At 47.1% G+C, this 20,440-nt stretch overlaps 1 pseudogene; it reads left to right on the plus strand.

The window, feature by feature from the left end:
- The first annotated feature begins 5,566 nt into the window (after nucleotides 1-5,566).
- Nucleotides 5,567-20,028, plus strand: LOC114679047 (olfactory receptor 1F1-like; annotated as a pseudogene).
- The last annotated feature ends 412 nt before the right edge of the window (nucleotides 20,029-20,440 follow it).

Consider the following 20,440-nt stretch of genomic DNA (forward strand, 5'->3'; position numbering starts at 1 on the left):
TGTTTCTCCTCCACTAATTCAATGTCTGTCCCTGTTTCAAATTTAGCAGAATTCATGTTTTTCTGATAGGGGCTCTTTTCAAACTGATGTCTTATCCTTCCTAGTGCCTCAAACTAGATTCTGTTCAGACATGTTATAACATGTTAGCATGAGTTTATTTTGATGCAAAAAATGCTTGAAATCCATGTATAGTTTTTTCATAATATTAATATATACTTTCCATGAACTTTTTGAAGACTTTCATATCAGATTATAAACCAAAGTATGAAATAAATATAAGCTAGTCCATACTGATGAAAACAGGTGATTAAATAAATCAGTGTGGGAGAAGAAACAAATTTTCCTTACAGAAGAATTCCAAGTGATATCTGTGAACACTTTTCCCACCCCCAAACCCGCCCACCAGAAGATGAAGCTTAATCCTCTCCTCTCACTTGATGGTGGGCTGGACTTAGTGACTTGCTTCCAAAGAACAAAGTATAGGATGGGAAACAAACAATCTTTACAGTGGAAAAGCCTGGTAAACATTACCCTAAACAAGTGAGGAAGGTTAACATTATCAGGGATAAGTCATGCTGATACCACATATCTCCGGTATGATAAAAATATTTCACCTCTCTGGGGTTCTTCCCCCAAAACCATTAGTGGCAGTTAAAGGAGTCAAGGACATGCTAACCCAAAATATCCTGAATTGGCATATTGATTATTTTGAATGAAAAACAATGGAGAAATTGTAGCTTCAGAAAGGGCTAGCTGACCTGTCACTTCCTGCACGCAGCAAGCCATAAAGATTCCTCCCAGTGATATGAGTGATATGACAAGAAAATAGTCCCTTATCACCAGAGACTGAAAATTAGGGCTGCAAAGGACCTGAAAAATAAATTTTCTTAAGCAACCCTTTATTTATTTATTTATTTATTTATTTATTTATTTATTTATTTTAGACGGAGTCTCGCTCTGTCACCAGGCTGCAATGGTGCGATCTCAGTTCACTGCAACCTCCGCCTCCCGGGTTCAAGCCATTCTCCTGCGCCTCAGCCTCCTGAGTAGCTGAGAATACAGGCACATGCCACTACGCCCAGGTAATTTTTGTATCTTTTGTAGAGAGGGGGTTTCACCATGTTGGCTAGGATGGTCTCAGTCTCTTTACCTCTCTTCACTGTGATCCACCCGTCTCAACCTCCTAAAGTGCTGGGATTACCGGTGTGAGCCACTGTGCCCAGACACAACCCTTACTTTCCACTGGCTTGACACCTCCCATATATCCCCTAGTGACTCACTAGAATTAACTGCCCCAGCAGGTCCCCTTTGGCCTGTCATTTCTTCATAATTTAATCATTATTTGTCTTAAAAAGTATGAAAGCATCTTGCTTTGGCCACTTCTTCAGACGTCACTCCCTTGTGAAGATTCCCATGTTGGTACAATAGTAATTGTGGTTTCAGACCATAAATTTAAAAATCATTATAACTAGGCTCAAACACATCTCTATTAATCAAAATAGGAACCATTACAATCAACAGGTTTTTTTTGTCAACAATAAGTTTATTTCTGTAGCGTAAACATCTGTGCTTCTGGATTCAACAAACTCTTGAAAAGCATTTTCTGCATTCTGCTAGTTGTGAAAGCATTTTTCTGCAAAAGGCTGCCCAGATGCTTGAAGAAGTGGTAGTCAGTTGGCAAGAGTTCAGGTGAATATGGTGGATGCGGCAAAACTTCATAGTCCAATTCACTCAACTTTTGAGGCATTGGTTGTGTGACGTGCAGACACACATTGCCATGGAGAAGATTTGGGCCCTCTCTGTTGACCAACGCTGGCTGCAGTTTTTGGTGCATCTTGTCGATTTGCTGAGCAAGCTTCTCAGATGTAATGGTTAGGCTGGGATTCAGAAAGCTGTAGTGGATCAGACCGGTGACACTCCACCGAACAGTGGCCATGTCCTTTTTCTGGTCCAAGTTTGGCTTTAGAAAGTGCTTTGAAGCTTCTTCTCGGTCCAGCCACTGAGCTGATGGTGGCTGGTTGTCATATAAAATCCACTTTTTGTCGCATGTTACAATTCGATGGAGAAAGAGTTCATTATTGTTGTGTAGAATAAAAGAACACTTAAAAATGATGATTTGTTAAATTTTCACTCAGCTCATGAGGTACCCACTTTTTGAGTGTTTTCACCTTTCCAATTTGCTTCGAATGCTGAACGACTGTAGAGCGGTCGACATTGAGTTCTTCGGCAACTTCTCGTGTGGTTATAAGAGGATCAGTTTCCATGATTGCTCTCAATTGGTCATTGTCAACTTCCCACGGCCGGCCACTATGCTCCTCATCTTCAAGGCTCTTGTCTTCTTTGCAAAACTTCTTGAACCACCACTGCACTGTACGTTCATTAGCAGTTCCTGGGCCACATGCGTTGTTGATGTTGAGAGTTATCTCCGCTGCTTTATGACCCATTTTGAACTCGAATAGTAAAATTGCTCAAATCTACTTTTTGTCTAACATCATTTCATAGTCTAGAATACACATAAAATAAACAGCAAGTAATGTCATTAGCCAAAAAAAGAAATGTGCATTAAAATGATGTATAACATAACCACATTTATTTAAGAATGTATTCCAATATCAAATGGCAAATTTCAACAATGCCAAAACTGCAATTACTTTTGCACCATGACATGTAAAACTGATCGATTTTGTATGCTTTTCTCTTGTCAATCTGCTTGGTGTCCATTTGGTTTCTAGATCCAGTCTGAGAGTCCACATAAGAGGTAAGGGGAAGTTGGAGGTGATCTTCCCCTGCACAGTCCAATCATGAGAAAAGTTAGAGAACAGCTAATAGAAAGACATTGTACAAAATTCTTAACCAGGACTCTTCAGAAGTGTTAGGGTCACAAAAAAACAAGGAAAAATTGAGAAACTGTCACAGATAGAAATAAACTCAGGAGACGTGGGTTTTAATGATCTCTAGGAATGAAATGAGAAAGATTCAGATGCTGTGCATTTATTTTATTTATTTATTTTTTTGAGACAGAATCTCCTTCTGTCACCCAGACTGGAGTGCAATGTCATGACCTCAGCTCACTGCAACCTCTGCCTCCCAGGTTCAAGCGATTCCCCTGCCTCAGCCTCCTGAGTAGCTGGGATTACAGGTGCTCACCACCATGCCCGGCTAATTTTAGTAGAGATGGGGTTTCACCATGTTGACCAAGCTGGTCTCAAACTCCTCACCTCCAGTGTTCTGCCCGCTTCGGCCTCCCAAAGAGCTAAGATTACAGGTGTGACCCGCCACACCCAGCCCAGATGCTGTCCATTTAAATGCTGCTGACACTGTAATGATTCCAGATGATATGACATGCAGTGCTCGCCAGCCAGCCCTTCAATGAGCTAGGACATGAAGTAACAGGATGGAAGAAAATCTTTCCAGTATGTACCATGGCCACTAAGTTAACTGGAAGAGTCATCTTCTGACTCATTTCTGGAAGCAAGATCTGAACCACTGAACAGGTGGGTCCACAGGAGATAAAGGGGATGTGGTAGATGTTCCTGGGGGACCCTTTTGATAACCTGGCTACTCTTTTCTTTTTTTTTTTGAGATGGAATCTTGCTCTGTCACGCAGGCTGGAATGCAATGGTGCGATCCTGGCTCACCGCTATCTCTACCTCCTTGGTTCAAGTGATTCTCCTGCCTCAGCCTCCTGAGTAGCTGGGATTACAGGCATCTGCCTCAAGCCCGGCTAATGTTTCTTCGTATTTTTGTAGAGATGGGATTTCACCATGTTGGCCAGGCTGGTCTTGAACTCCTGACCTCAGGTGATCCACCTGCCTCAGCCTCCCAAAGTGCTGGGATTACAGGCATGAGCCACCGTGCCCGGCCTGATAACCTGCTACTCTTAATTGATCTTGGGCTTCACCATTAAGTCCTATGAGCTAAAAAGAGATAAAAATGGAGGAATAATGAAGTTATGCTCATTTCTTCCCACTTCCTTCCTCACTCATTAAGTTGGGGGGAGGGGGTTGACTCCCACACTGTGGCCAGGGACCCCAGTGACTGCAGACCAAAAAAAGGGAAGTCTGGATGTTTCTGGATTGTGTGCCTAGATCTAATCCAGAAACCAAGACCGGACAGATCGCCAAGTAACTTCTGAGGAATGTGCTTCATGTGACATGAACAAGAAGGTCATCATGGCATCCTTGGTATGGTTTATTTCATAAATGCATTGATCTCAGCCAATATCAGAACCAGAACAAATCTCAAGTATGTGGCTTCCTAATTCTCCAAGCAGAACATGATGAGAAATTTTTATCATAGGAGTTCCAGGCTCTGGTCAATAGAGACTTTGATAACCCCCTAAGTGTAGCCACAGAAGTAATCACAATGACTGTCAAAATTGCTTACAGCATCAAACGACCCCATGGAAGCCAGTAAGGTAGACTGTGACCCCAGTAAACAACAAGAGGACTGGGAATGCTAATCCCCAACACTCAGATCCATCCAACCTGACACAGGCCACCGACCAAACCCTATTTCCTGGCACAATCACCCCATCACGTGATAGCTGGTTCCTAACATCTTTTGCCATTCTAACCAATCCCCTAAAATACATATTCTGAATAATCAGAGGATAAGGTAGATACTTCACCTCTTTACTCAAACTTTTGATGAGCATAAAATGGAACAAAGAATATTTGGAAAGGACATGGTCAGCCCTCTTCAGTGTGAGATTTAGGGAGGCTCACATGCCAGCCAGGGATTGAAGTACCCTTGAAAGTTTCAACAAGAAAAATCCTACAACCCGACCTGCAATATGAACACTAATCTTCCTTTCTTCTTCAGCCCCTGGGGAGGTGGATTCTACTGTGATCTGCAGAACCCAGACACATCCCCCTGTGGGTTGCCTGTAATAGGAACTCTGGGGGTTCACTCTATGGCGGGGGCCATAAAACCCCTACACACTGATGGAAAGGGATTGTGCTCCAGCCCAGAGGATATGAAGACAGACTGAGCTGCCCAGGACCCCAGTATTGCTCCCCTGCCCCAGAGCAGTGAGGGAGAGAAGGCTGCCACCCTTCTCTCCCTAACTTGCAGGGTTATAGATCCTGCAAGTCTATAACCAGATGACTTCCTCTCAAACTTGCTGAGCTTTGGCTCTGGACCTATGGGTGATTGCACCTGCTGTCCTACCCGCCTCCCTCACAGGGCTGCGGAAAGCTAAGTCAGGTAACGCAAGCACAAATCTTCACACATTTGAGGCAGCTAGACATTTTTAGCTGTTATTCGATCATAGCCTGTGAGTGCTGTGCTTCCTCATTAACTCCATATGGAACACAAGGTACAAAATTCAGTAACGGGTACAGTGGCCCCGATATGTCCAACCTCGCTCAGGTAACTGCAGATGCCACATCCTCAAAGGAAGACCTTGCCTTCCACACAATGACTTGATCAAGTTTGCTTCAAACAACAGCCCCACAAGCCAACAAATAAGACCTCAGGATGACCATGAGGCACCGATTCATGGACACTTTTGAACCAAGAAGTTCAAGAAGGAGCAGCCTGCTGTGGGAAGGAGCAGGTGCCCATGGCTGTGGCCATGCAAGGGGAGCACTGTCACTTCCAGAGATGTTCCAAAGAAAAGGGTTTTCCCAAGGGTGAGAGGTGAACCACGCACCACCCTGCCACATTCCCTGCTGCGCCTTCCCTGCTCCGTGTGGGGCAACCACCTCTGTCAGGCCCCGGAGGGAAATGAAGGTGTGAGTGCTGGAATCAGGAAAGGAATTAAGATCAGCACAGGCAGCCGGGTAAGACCAGGGGACACCAGGATGGCAAAGTGGCTCAGGCAAAGACACCATGTGGATGTGAGTTTAGCGGACTCACGCCCTTCTGTCACATCAGCTTCCACCCGAGGACTTCTCAGCACGAGGGGCAGGCCTCCAGATTGCTTCTCTCAGTGTCCCACACCACCGCTTATGGGAGCCGAAAAAAGTATGCCGCGGCTGTAGCTATAGCTCCCTGCCATCTGCCCTACCAGGACTGTGCAGGCAGTATATACGCCCTCTCCCTGCTCCTCACCATAGCGCCCCCACCGGGTAGACGAGGAAACGGAGAAGAGCAATTCGCTCAGGAATCAAATCCGTTTCTCAACTAATCATGAGCCAGGGTGAGGTAAGGAGTTGCAGAGTCACCTGCCTTCCTCTGCCTCCACCCCTGCCCGGCATGGAGGTGCTGGCGACGGGATGGGAGCCATGGAGAGGGCCCTGCACAGACAGACAGGCCATTTAACATTTTCATGTAAGACTACCAAACAACACAGTAAGCAACATGGATTTTTCTTTCTTTTTTTTTTTTTTTGAGATGGAGTCTCGCTCTGTTGCCCAGGCTGGAGTGCAGTGGCACCATCTTGGCTCACTGCAAGTTCCGCCTCCCAGGTTCAGGCAATTCTTCTGCCTCAGCCTCCAGAGTAGCTGGGATTACAGCACCACCACCACGCCCAGCTATTTGTATGTGTGTGTGCGTGTTTTTAGTAGAGATGGGGTTTCACCATATTGGCCAGGCTGGTCTCGAACTTCTGACCTCATGATCCGCCTGCCTCGGCCTCCCAAAGTGTTGGGATTACAGGTGTGAGCCACCGCACCCAGCCAGCAATGTGGATTTTTAAAAGAAAATATGTGTAAGCGCATTCTATGATCTCACAGTCCACACAAGCCAGGTGCCACTTCCCATGACAACTCCTCATGAATTTCCAACCCGCCTCAATTCTCCCCACACCTCCTTGGCTTTAAACAGCATATCAACTGTGAGTCTAGTTAGCGCTTCCTGGATGGCAGAGTCTGGTCCCTGTTCTCTACTACTTGAATTTGCATGGAAGTAGCTATAGATGTCCCTTAAGAATTTACACTCAGGTCATGGTGGCTCACACCTGTAATCCCAGCACTTTGGGAGGCTGAGGCAGGAGGACTGCTTGGGACCAGAGCTCAATATCAGCCTGGGCAAAACAGTGAGACCCAATCTCTACGAAAAATAAAAATAAAAAATTAATGGGGCATAGTGGTGCATGCCTGCAGTCCCAGATACTCAGGAGGCTGAGGCAGGAGGATTGCTTGAGCCCAGGAGTTGGAGGCTGCAGTGAGCTATGATTGTGCCACTGTACTCCAGCGTGAGTTACAGAGCAAGACCCTGTTTCAAAAAAAAAAAGAAAGAAAAGAAAAGGATTCACACTCTATGGTGCCAGTCAAATCCCACACTAAAAAAGCATAATTACAACACAAGTTCCCTATAGAACATAATACCAAAAACTGCCTAGTGATCCAGTTGTTTCAAGTAATTTCTATTGCTTTAAAATTCACCTATGTGGCATGATCTCAGCTCATTGTAACCTCCATCTCCCGGGTTCAAGTGATCCTCCTGCCTCAGTCTCCCAAGTAGCTGGGATTACAGGTGACTGCCACCATACCTGGCTAATATTTTTTTTATTTTGTATTTTTAGTAGAGATGGGGTTTCACCATGTTGGCCAGGCTCAGGTGATCAGCCCGCCTCAGCCTCCCAAAGTGCTGGGATTACAGGCATAAGCCACCACGCCCTGCCTATGTCTTTAACATTTATCATAACAAGACAAAAACTAGTCTTGAGAAATCATATCTAATACAAGATTTTGGTTGAAAACATCATTCAAAGCAAAATAGGTCAATAAACTACTGTGACAGGAAGAACTGCCTTGTGGGGCAGGAGGGCAGGAGGGGGGAGGGGATGGGACAGAATGCTGACAGCAGTAGGTTAAGGTTCCAAGTGGATGTTTTGTTTTGTTTTGCTTAAAATGGTAGACATGATCAACTCTGTGTCTAAAGTCAAAGTAAGCTTTCCCTAACCTACTGAATTCTACAAATTCTTCATTCTAGCTTTGAAACATCTTTCCGAATTTAGACTTTCTGGGGATAAGGAAATTTCAAGAAATCGTGATAGTTTCCAGTAGACCCCGGAAAGGAAGCCACATGGAATGCGAGTCAACTTTTCCCGGGTGATTCCTGGGGCCAGAACAGACAGCAACCACGTTGATAAAAATCTGCCAGCACAGGGCAGCCTGGAGAGGAGGTCCGCAGCGCTGCCACCCCGGGGGAGTCCCTGGACTCTGCTGTGCCTCCCCTGCCACGAGCAAAATGAGGACATCACAAACCTCCCACAGAGGCCGGCTCTAAGGGATACACCAGGACTCCATACAGAGCTAAGCCCAGGGCTTGTGTTTTGCATAGTGAGTGCTCAGTGAGTATTTTCCAACTGATTTGCAACGCTGCAAGGACAGGAGTCCAGTGTTACTAGGTCTGCCTATTTACCAAGAACCAGAAATGCAGATTTTATCTGGAATCTTTGTTTTTTAAAATGTCAGGCCATGTGAGATGTTTTGTAAAACATGAAGTGTCCAAACTAAATACACCTGCAGGCCAGGTCTGGCTCACAGGAGCTAGTGTGCCTCTCCGGTCTACACGGGTCACAGGTCCTGGATCATACGCAGGCCACACAGCCATCCTTCCCATAGATGTAGCCGAGGAAGCTCCTGTTGACATGCAACTGTGGACCTTCCCACACTGACACTGACTCGACACTGCCTCCCTCTCCTCCGCTCACTTAGAAAGGCCTGCACTTCATGCTTTAAGTGATCATTTTATTTCTTAAATGCATTCCAAACTTTTTTTTTTTTTTTTGAGACAGAGTCTCGCTCTGTCGCCCAGGCTGGAGTGCAATGGCACAATCTCAGCTCACTGCAACCTCCACCTCCTGGTGACTCTCCTGCCTCAGCCTTCCAAGTAGCTGGTACTACATGTGCCCGCCACCATGCCCTCCAGCTAATTTTTGTATTTTTAGTAGAGACAGGTTTCATCACGTTGGCCAGGCTGGTCTTGAACCCCTGACCTCAGGTAATCTGGCCGCCTCGGCCTCCCAAAGGGCTGGAATTATAGGCATGAGCCACTGCACCTGGCCCCAAATATTTCTCATCAAACACCATGTCTGCACTTTACACAAGTAGATTTTGATGTACAATGCCTTTGTAATAGTTTATTCTTTTATTTGATGAATATATTGAGCACCTACCATGTGCCAGGTATTGTTCCTGTCACTGAGGACACAACAGTGAGTGAGACAGATGCAAGCCTGTTCTCAGGAGAGCACAGCCTCATGGGGGAAACAGGCCATAAAAGAGTCAGTGAACAGGATCACCTTGCACAGAGATACATGATGCAAACACAATAAAGCAGGATTCAGAGAGACTTATGGGAGGAGGGGCTACTCAAAACTGCACAGAGAGGACCTTCCAAGGAGGTGCTATTTGAGTGAAAGCAGAGATGGCAAGAGGGCACCAGCCCCATGAAGGTCCAGGCAGAGAGAATGCCAGCTGGGAAAACGTCCAGTGCAAAGGCCCAGGGGCAGGGTAGTCCTGAGTGGCTGGCAGGAGATACAGTCAGAAGGAGTACATGGGAACAAGCCAAGAAGGGACAGATGGGCTGAGGTCAGGAGGCTGGGCCTTGGTCTGAGTGTGATGAGCTTCTATTGGGGAGTTTTGAGCAGAAGAGTGTTAGGATCCCTTTGCAGCTTTTGTTTTGTTTTGTTTTGAGACCAAGTCTCACTCTGTTGCCCAGGCTGGAGTGCAGTAGCATGATCTCAGCTCGCTGCAACCTCCACCTCCTGGGTTCAAGAGATTCTCGTGCCTCAGCCTCCTGAGTAGCTGGGATTACAGGCTTGCATCATCACCACACCGGGCTAATTTTTGTATTTTTAGTACAGAAGGGGTTTCACCATGTTGGCCGGGCTGGTCTCAAACTCCTGACCTCAAGTGATCCACCCGCTTCAGCCCCCCAAAGTGCTGGGATTACAGGCGTGAGCCACCACGCCCGGCCACCTTTGTGTTTTGAGCAGCTTATTCCCGCTGCTGAAGGGAGGAAAGCCAGTATCCTGGCATGGGTGGAAACAATGTCTGTAGTGTCCCGGGTGAGAGATGCTGGTGTCGTGCACCAGGATGGGTGGATGTAATTCTGGGCTTTCTCAAAACTCTACTATGTAAGACAAGGGTCATGCAAGGTTGGTTTGTTGGGTTTCATAGGATGGAATCTTGAAAGTGTGAAGGCCTGGCCCTTTAGGGACTTTTGGGGTCACTGTATACAAAGCCTTTGCAGACAACACAGTGAGGCCCACAGCAGAGAAGGAGCAGTGCAAGATCACACAGCTGGTCAGTGGGGAAGGCCAGGCTGGGAACAGCATCTCCAGGCTGTGAAAACATACATTTTCTTTCTTTCCCCCCCCCCCTTTTTTTTTTTTCTTTGAGACAGAGTCTCACTCTGTCATCCAGGCTGGAGTGCAGTGGTGTGATCTCGACTCAGTGCAATCTCCGCCTCCCAGATTCAAGCAATTCTCCTGCCTAAGACTCCCGCATAGCTGGGATTACAGGCATGTGGCACGACGCCTGGTTAATTTTTGTATTTTTAGGAGAGACGGGGTTTCCCTATGTTGGTCATGCTGGTCTTGAACTCCTGACCTTGTGATCCGCCTGCCTCGGCCTCCCAAAGTGCTGGGATTACAGGCATGAGCCACCGCACCCAGCCCTGAACATACATTTTCTAGTGGCCAAAACCCAGACAGTCTAGAAGAGACTCATATATAGAACTGGACACCACGGTCTGCAGGCTTCCAGTCAGCAAAGCTCACTCCAGGCCTTCATATGCTCATCACATCTTCCATTGTAACATTTTGGGAGCATTCACCAACATCTTTCCACACTAGGCTCTGCCTATCTGTCAGCGCTTTTAGACGAGGGCCCATCTCTAATTGCCATTGACTCCCCTCCACTCACAGTTATGTGATGAGGACATGCTGGCTGAATTAAGGTCAAAGACAGGGATGCTGCCTTCAGCCCCAGCGTCTGAGAACAAAGCAGGCTGGCCCTCTCCAGCATGATGACTGAGGCCCGGGCTCAGGATTCAGCAGAGTAAGTCTCTTCAGCAGATGAAGTAACCGAACAAATCACTTACTCTGATTTGCTCAGTTACTTCCTCTGAAAAATGGGGATAAAGTACCTATTTTATAAGGCAGGGATTAAAAGCAATAGTGTATGTAAAGTCCTTCACATGATGGCACTCAAAAAACACTGAGTTGGCCGGCCATGGTGGCTCACGCCTGTAATCCCAGCACTTTGGGAGGCCGAGACGGGCGGATCACGAGGTCAGGAGATCGAGACCATCCTGGCCAACATGGTGAAACCCCGTCTCTATTAAGAAATACAAAAAACTAGCCGGGCGAGGTGGCGGGCGCCTGTAGTCCCAGCTACTCGGGAGGCTGAGGCCGGAGAATGGCGTGAACCCGGGAGGCGGAGCTTGCAGTGAGCTGAGATCCGGCCACTGCACTCCAGCCTGGGTGACAGAGCGAGACTCCGTCTCAAAAAAAAAAAAAAAAAAAAAAAAAAAAAAAAAAAAAAAAAAATACAAAAATTAGCCAGGCCTGGTGACAAGTGCCTCTAATCCCAGCTGCTTGGAAGGCTGAGGCAGGAGAATCGCTTGAACCTGCGAGGCAGAGGTTGCAGTGAGCCGAGACCGTGTTGCTGCACTCCAGCCTGGGCAATAAGAGCAAAATTCCATCTCAAAAAAAAAAAAAAAAAAAAAAGCACTGAGTAAAAAGTGACGGTTGTTACAGACTGAAGCTCTGTTCATTTATCTAATTGCAAATGAACTGCAATCTAATTCTGAACATAAAGCAAGCCCGGGCTCTGCTGAGTGCCTCTCCCCTGCGGTCTGTGCAGCCTGCTACCTCCCTGAGCTGCAGTGAGATGTCCGGGGTAAGGCAAACGAGACAAGAGTCGGCGAGTTCCTCTTGCTCGGCATCACCAGTGACTCAGGGCAGCATGGGGCCCTCTTCTGGCTCTTCCTGTGTATGTACTTAGTCACACCCTCACCATCCTGGGCTCCAACTCTCGCCTGCACACCCCCACGTACTTCTTCTTCACCCATCTCTCCTTTGTTGACATCTGTTTCATCACCAACCTGATCCCCAAGCTCCTGGCCAACCACGTGGCAGGAACACGGACGATCTCTTTTTTTTTTTTTTTTTTTTTTTGAGACGGTCAAAAACACGGTCTTCATGAGCAGACTGGCCTTTTGCTCCTCTGCCCAGGAGATTTCACACTTCTACTGCGACGCCTACCTGCTCATGAAGATTGCCTGCTCACACACACATGTCAATCAGCGTGTATTCCTGGAGGCTGTGGTCCTGTTCCTGGCTCCTTGTGTACCCATCTTGGTCTCCTACATCTGCATTGCTGCAGCCATCCCCCAGATTCCATCTCCACAGGAAGGCGCAAGGCATGTTCCACATGTAGCTCTCACCTGTCTGTGGTCACCCTGTTCTACGGAACTGTCCTGGGGATCTGCATATGACCCCCAGACTCCTTTTCAGCCCAGGACACCATAGCAACCATCATGTACACTGTGGTGACCCCTATGCTAAACCCCTTCACCTACAGCCTGAGGAACAAGGAGGTTCAGGAGGCCGTGAGAAGCCTCTTTAGTGGGGGCTCACACCCATCACGGTGCTGGTGAGTGCTGGGCCGATGTCTGGGGAGGTTCAAGATAGGAGGAAACAGAACCTGACTCTGAATGTCACTTCAACACCACTTCCTTCCACACACCAATTTAGACTATTTTTAGAGAAAGAAAAAACAAAACTGAAAGTAGAAGAAGAACTAGAAGAGAATTTTACTATTATTACAAGAGCTATGCCTTTCTCTGGGAATCTAAATCAGCTGCAGGTAACAGAAAATCCCAATTACATCTATTTAAATGAGACAGGGGTTTATTTTTGTCTTCCATAATGACAATTCCAGAATGGGAAGTCCAAGGCCAGAAATGTGGCTCCTTCTAGATCCCTCCTCCACCAGCCACAGAGTGAGGCTTTCCTCCCTGTGTTTCCAAAATGGCTGCTGGGGATCCCACCATCTTGTCCTGTCCCAGTGACAGGATGAGGAGAGGAAGGGCAAAAGGAGTTTATCAATTTCAAGAGGTTTCCCAGAATCCCCACTCAGCATCTTCTTTTCACATCTCAATGACCTCCCGCCTGCCAAGCAGGCTGGGGAAGGTCGTTTTCATATGTTGCTGTTGTTTGTTCACTTGTTTGTTAGGGCTAGACACGTCGCCACTTCCAATAAAATAGAGATCCTCTTAGAAAGGAAGAGAAGTAAGTGGATGATGGACAAAGGGAAGACATGCTGCAATACCTGACTTATTTTGCCACATTCACAGATGTGAGGTCATATAGTTATTATAGAAGTTTTGTACATGGATTCCCTCTGGACTAATTCCTAAACATCAGAGTGAGGAGACAAGCAATGTGAGGAAAAGTGATGGGGAGATTTTGTGGCATTAACTTATTGTGAGACTACAAGTTTTTTAAGAAGGAGTAGATTTTATTTGAGATTTGTTTTTGCTCTGTGGGAACTTTTGTGGGTTTTCTGTTTGTTTGCTTGTTTGTTTGTTTGTTTGAGACAGAGTTTCACTCCTGTTGCCCAGGCTGGAGTGCAGTGGCGTGATGTTGCACTCTGCCTCGTGGGTTCAAGTGATTCTCCTGCCTCAGCCTCCCAAGTAGCTGGGATTACAGTTGCACGCCACCATGCCCAACTAATTTTTGTGCTTTTAGTAGAGATGAGGTTTCATCATGTTGGCCAGGCTGGTCGCAAACTCCTGACCTCAGATGATCTACCCGCCTTGGCCTCCCAAAGTGCTGGGATTACAGGCGTAAGCCACCATGCCCAGCCTCTCTGTGGGAACTTAATATGGGGAAGAACTTATACTGTTCAAATTTTGCACATTGTAATATTGATATAAACTGCTCTTAAAATAAAGCACCACAATACTCCAAATGTAATAAAGGAGACAATGAAGCATACAGTCAAATATCAAGTATTTCACAAGGCTTTGTGGGACATATATTTCTAGGTTCAATATCAAGGGCTAAATCAATACAATTTGTACAAAATCAGCTGCACGAGACTTTGTAATTGCTATGCCTTCTTAGTTTTTGTATTTTCTGATGTTTTGACATTGAGGGCCTCTATAATGGGAGAGGGACTGCCTCTCCCAGAGTTAGGTAATTCCTAGAGATAGAGATAGCACACAACTCAACTAGGGTGGTGCCTTTGACACGCAAGCTCATCATTCCAGAACCCAGACCACCCCCAGCTTCTCGCTCTGGGCCAACACTTCCCTTCCACAATCATCCCAGGTCCAGGTATCAGGCCACTAGGTATAGATCCTATGCCCAGAGCTCACTGAAATTACTCAAACCAGCCAATCCTAAACCTGTGTAGCCTGCCTCTCCCATTCCTAACTGCAGAAACCATAACAAAGGCTCTTCCCCATGTTTTCTTCTTGCTTCCTCTACCTCCTGACCACTGCTAGCACTCCCCATGTGGCCCACCGTGGCATGCTGTGCCTCCTGTTTCTAGGAATCTGTGACATAAAAACTTCTTCCTTCAAGACAGTCATTTCTGTGTCTGTGTGTCTTACCATTTAAAACAAACCCTGGGAATATTTTTATCCCAGTGTGATTGTTTGTTTGTTTTTGTATTTTTAGTAGAGACAGAGTTTCACCATGTTAGCCAGGCTGGTCTCAAACTCCTGACCTCAACTGATCTTCCCACCTCGGCCTCCCAAAGTGCTGGGATTACAGGCGTGAGCCACCTCACCCAGCCCCGATGTGATAGTTTTAAAACTGAGAATATCCAATATGCTTGGAGTGGTGAAGCAGGCACTTAAGGTGTGAATCAAAGATAAATCAAACTGTGACTGATGGTGATACAAACAGGAGACAAGGAAACACTGGGTAGAAGAGAGTGGTTCCCTGGAAGAGGCCCCACCCTCAAGCCTGAAGACCTGAAGCCCTAAGTGAGGACAGGCATTTCTGTTTTCCTGCCCAAAACGTTGCCTTTGGGTCCACCATGCCCCCCACCCTGTGCCCGTATAAACCCAAGACCTTAGCGGGCACAGACACAAGCGGCCGAATGTCAAGAGGAGCAGAGGAACAGACCAGCAGACACCAGCAGACCAGCAATGGTGGAATTACACAGCAGAGAAAGGGAGAAGAGGAAGGATGTCTAGACACCAAGGGGAGTTCAGCTGGGGATAGGTGGGCTGACTCCAGGGAAAGACCACTTCTCACTCCATCCCCACTTCCAGCTCCCCATCCATCTCACTGAGAGCCACCTCCGCCAGACAATAAAACCTTGTACTCATCCTTGATTTTTCTGGTACACGGGCGAGAACTCAGGCTGTCACACTGGTCCCCTGCCCTTGCATTAAGGCAGAGGGTTTACTGAGCTGATTAACACAAGCCGTCTGCAGATGGCAAAGCTGAAAGAACACACTGTAACATATGCCCACATGGGCTTCGGGAGTTGTAGACACCCCACCCTAGGCACCACCATGGGGCCGGAGCCCAAAAGCACTCCCCACACCCTCTGCACCTGCCCATCTGCATGCTCCCACTTGGGGCTCCAGCAGCCACACCCCTGTTGCATGTCCTGCCAGGGGCATAAGGGACCTCCCCGGTTTCAATGGGAGAGTAAACTGGGGCAAACTTTCTGCAAGAAAATGTAGCAATTTTTACCAAATCCATAAAAACCTGGCTCAACAAATCATATTTTAGGAATTTACCATTAAAGAAACATAACAAGTTGATATGATGCTCATTATACTATTTAGATAATAATAAAAAGAAAAGATTTAGATGTCCATTGGTTTGAGAAATGTTAAACAAATTATTATTTTGTTCTTAAAAATCATGACAATCTATACTTACTAACATGGAAAGATGTCAAAGATACGCTCAGTTTTTTAAAAAAGCAAGTAAAAGGACAGAATAAACCACTCTTTGTACACATAATCATGCATAGAAAAATGTTCTTAATAGATATACATATATAACATCTTAAGGATGAGTATCTCTTAGCAAAGGGTAATTTTCATACAGAGTTTCTGCATCCAAATATTTTAAGGGAGTGTTTTTTTCTCTTATAATCAGAAAAACAGCAGTTTCATTTATTCAAAAACATACAAAAATATTGAGGGTAGTGCAGAGAAGCCTGTCACTTACATGGTCCCTCCAGTTTGCCTGACCCAGGAGGAAGGCCCAGTGGTGATAGGTGATGGAGCAGCACGTTAGTGGTGGGCTTGAGAAAGCCAGAATGGAGAGAGGGATATCATGCAAAAGGTCAGAGGAGGGAGCTCCAGGATCAGCACCCCGCCAAGGCAATGCCTGACCTTGAAAGAGCAAAAGGAATCAACGATTTTGGAATCCTGGAACCTGATTGGACCCTTAGAACAACCAGTGGAGTGCTTCACGAAGGGGGAGGCTACTGCACTTTGGTATGAAAGCAGCAAGTATAATCGGCTACCACCCCACCCCTCCTCCCACCATTTCTCAGCCCCACTGGAGGGTCAGGCTGCTGCCAGATCAGAAAGCCAGGACCTTGTCTTGCAAATCTGGGGGTTGTATAATACGTATTGGGTGATCTGAATAGTATTCTGAGGGACCAGAGCAGACATCAGCCTTGGTTTCATCCTGAGGAGAGAAGCCATTTCTCTTACTGTCTCCTGTCTCTGAAGAGGAGGAGGAAGTAAAAGTTGAAAAACAACAGGAATGAAGTCAGTGGCAAGACCAGCTGGTGCCACTGATGACCAGGCCGAGGCTAAAAGATTAACCCCCCCCCCACTCTAACCACATGTGCTCTCAATCTATCACGACCCTTTCACGTGGAACACCTTAGAGTTGTAAGCCCCTAAAAGGGCCAGGAACTCTGTCTTCAGGGAGCTTGGCTCTTAAGACGTGAGTCTGCTGACGCTCCTGGCCGAATAAAAACCTCTTCCTTCTTTAATCGGGTGTCAGAGGAGTTTTGTCTGCGGCTCGTCCTGCTACATTTCTTGGTTCCCTGACCGGGAAGCGAGGTGGTTAACAGACAGTGGTCGAGGCAGCCCCTTAGGCAGCTTAGGCCCGTCCCATGAAACATCCCTGTGGGGGACTCCGGCCAGCTTGAGCGACATGGATCCTAAGCGCGCTCCCAGGTAGGCAATTGCCCCAGTGGAACGTCTCGTCAGAGCAGCGCACAGCAGACCCCCGCAGAGGATTAACGCAGTGGCTGAACACCGGGAAGGAACGGCACTTTAAGTCTGGGCATCTGAAACTTGGTTAGACTGGTCTTTGGAATTTGCCCACTCCGTTTGAGCGGAAGTGTGGCCCGATCACCCACGGCGTGCCTGTACCGGCACTTTGGTTTTTGACTTGACTTGAATTGCTTGATACTTTGGTTTTGGTTTTGACCTGGCTTGAATTTCTGGATACTCTGATTTTGGTTTTGATACTGGTTTGTTGTAAACTGAAAAAGTGTGTGTGTGCCCTTTTCACCCGTTCTTTATTCTGTGGCGTGCGTGTGGTGTGAGCGTGGTGTTCTGTCTCGAGGAAACATGGGTCAGACACAAAGTGAGCCCACTCCACTAGGAACTATGTTGAAAAATTTCAAGGAAGGATTTAGTGGAGACTATGGGGTTACTATGACACCAGGAAAACTTAGAACTTTGTGTGAAATAGATTGGCCAACATTAGAAGTGGCCTGGCCATCAGAAGGAAGTCTGGACGGGTCCCTTCTTTCTAAGGACTGGTAAGTCAGGATACTCAGACCAGTTCCCATACATAGACACTTAGTTACAGCTGGTGCTAGACTCCCCCCACTGGCTAAGAGGGCAGGCAGCAGCAGTGCTAGTAGCAAAGGGACAGACAGCCAAGGAAGGATCCCGCTCCATCCGACAAGGGAAATCAACTCCCAAAGTTCTGTTCGACCCAACATCAGAAGATCCACTGCAGGAGACGGCACCAGTGATCCCAGTGGTGCCCTCCCCTTACCAGGGAGAGAGGCTCCCGGCTCTTGAGCCCACAGTGCTTGAGCCTTTGCAAGACAAACATACCCCTAGGCCACCCAGAGTAGACAAGAGAGGAGGTGAAGACTCGGAGAAACCCCTCCCTTGGCAGCTCGTTTACAACCCAAAACTGGGGATACAAATGCCCCTGAAACAGCAGCGGTATCCTGGGATAGATGAGGATGGGCACGTGGTGGAGACGCGGGTTTTTGTGTACCAGCCTTTCACCTCTGCCGACCTTCTCAACTGGAACAACAATACCTGTCCTATACTGAAAAGCCACAAGCTCGAATTGATTTGCTCCAAACTATTATCCAGACCCATAACCCCACTTGGGCTGACTGCCACCAGTTGCTCATGTTCCTCTCTAACACAGATGAAAGGGACAGAATGCTCTAAGCAGCAACTAAGTGGCTGGAGGAACATGCGCCAGATCATTACCAAAACCCCCGAGAGTATGTAGGGACCCAGTTCCCAGGAACCGACCCCCAGTGGGACCCAGATAAAAGAGAGGCTATGCAAAGGCTGAACCGCTACAGGGAAGCTCTCCTGGAAGGATTAAAGAGGGAGCCCAGAAGGCCCCAAACGTTAACAAGGTCTCTGAGGTCATTCAGGGAAAAGAAGAAAGTCCAGCACAATTCTACGAGAGACTGTGTGAGGCCTATCGTATGTATACACTCCCTTCGATCCCAACAGCCCTGAAAATCAGCGCATGATTTAGTTAGTCAAAGCGCAGAAGGCATTAGAAGAAAACTGCAGAAACACGCTGGGTCTGCAGGGATGAATACATCAGTTATTAGAAATAGCTCACCAGGTGTTTGTAAACAGGGACGCAGTAAGCCATAAGGAAAACCTCAAAGAGAATGAACACCAGGCCCGGCGAAACACCGACCTGTTAGCTGCAGCCATCAGAGGGGTCCTCCCAAAGAGGCAAGGGAAGCGGGGGGCCTGCCCCTCCACACCTGTGGGTGTTTCTTGTCAGGTAGAACGAGAGACTTGAGAAAAGAAATGAGACACAGAGACAAAGTATAGAGAAAGAAAAAGTGGGCCCAGGGGACCGGGCGCTTAGCATTCAGAGGACCCATGCCAGCACCGGTCCCGAGTTCCCTCAGTATTTATTTATTGATCATTATCTTCACCATCTTGGAAAAAGGGGAAGTGGCAGGACAATAGGGTCATAGCAGGGAGAAGGTCAGCAGAAAAACATGAATAAAGATCTCTGTGACATGAATAAGTTTAAGGAAAAGTGCTGTGCTTTGATGTGCACATATGCAAACATCCTCATTAACATTTTCAGTGCATAAAGAGCAGCATTGCCGCTAGCACGTCCCACCTCCAGTCCTAAGGCAGGTTTCTCCTGTCTCAGTAAACAGAACATACAATCGGGTTTTACACCAAGACGTTCCATTGCCCAGGATGGGCAGGAGACAGATGCCTTTCTCTATCTCAACTGCCAAGAGGCCTTCTTTCCTCTTTTACTAATTCTCCTCAGCACAGACCCTTTATGGGGGTGTTGGGCTGGGGGATGAACAGGTCTTTCCCTTCCCACGAGGCCATATTTCAGACTATCACATGGGGAGAAACCTTGGACAATACCTAGCTTTTCTAGGCAGAGGTCCCTGTGACCTTTGGCAGTGTACGTGTCCCTGGGTACTTGAGATTAAGAGAATGGTGATGACTTTTCACAAGCATACTGCCTTCAGGCACTTGTTTAACAAAGCACACCCTGCACAGCCCAAAATCCATTAAACCTTGAGTCACCACAGCACATGTCTCTGCAAGGACAGGGTTGGGGGTAGGATTACAGATTAACAGCATCTCAAGGCAGAAGAATTTTTCTTAGTACAGAACAAAATGAAGTCTCTTGTGTCTACTTCTTTCTACATAGACACAGTAACAGTCTGATCTTTCTTTTCCCCACAGGAAGAAACTCAGCCTGGCTGTCAGAGTTTGCAGAGTAACCAGTGTGCTTATTGTAAAGAAATAGGACATTGGAAGAACAAATGCCCTCAGCTAAAAGGAAAACAAGATGACTCAGAGCAGGAGGCCCCAGACAAAGAGGAAGGGGCCCCGCTCAACCTGGCAGAAGCATTATTAGACTGAGGGGGACCGGGCTCAAGTGCCCCCAAAGAGCCTATGGTCAGGAACACAGTTGGGGGTAAAGACATCGATTTTGTTGTAGATACAGGTGCTGAACATTCTGTAGTAATGGCCCTGGTCGCCTCCTTATCCAAAAAGACCATTGACATAATCGGAGGCACGGGGGCTTCAGCAAAGCAAGCTTCCTGCTTGCCCCAGACTTGTACTGTAGGAGGACATAAAATGATTCATCAGTTTTTGTACATGCCTGACTGCCCCTTGCCCTTGCTCGGAAGGGACTTGCTTAGCAAGCTGAGAGCCACTATCTCTTTTACAGAGCACGGCTCTTTGCTGTTAAACTGACCTGGAACGGGAGTCATTATGACCCTTTCGGTACCCTGGGAGGAGGAATGGAGACTTTTCTTAACTGAGCTGG

The sequence above is a fragment of the Macaca mulatta genome, chromosome 6, assembly GCF_049350105.2.
Source record: "Macaca mulatta isolate MMU2019108-1 chromosome 6, T2T-MMU8v2.0, whole genome shotgun sequence".
NCBI lineage: Eukaryota > Metazoa > Chordata > Mammalia > Primates > Cercopithecidae > Macaca > Macaca mulatta.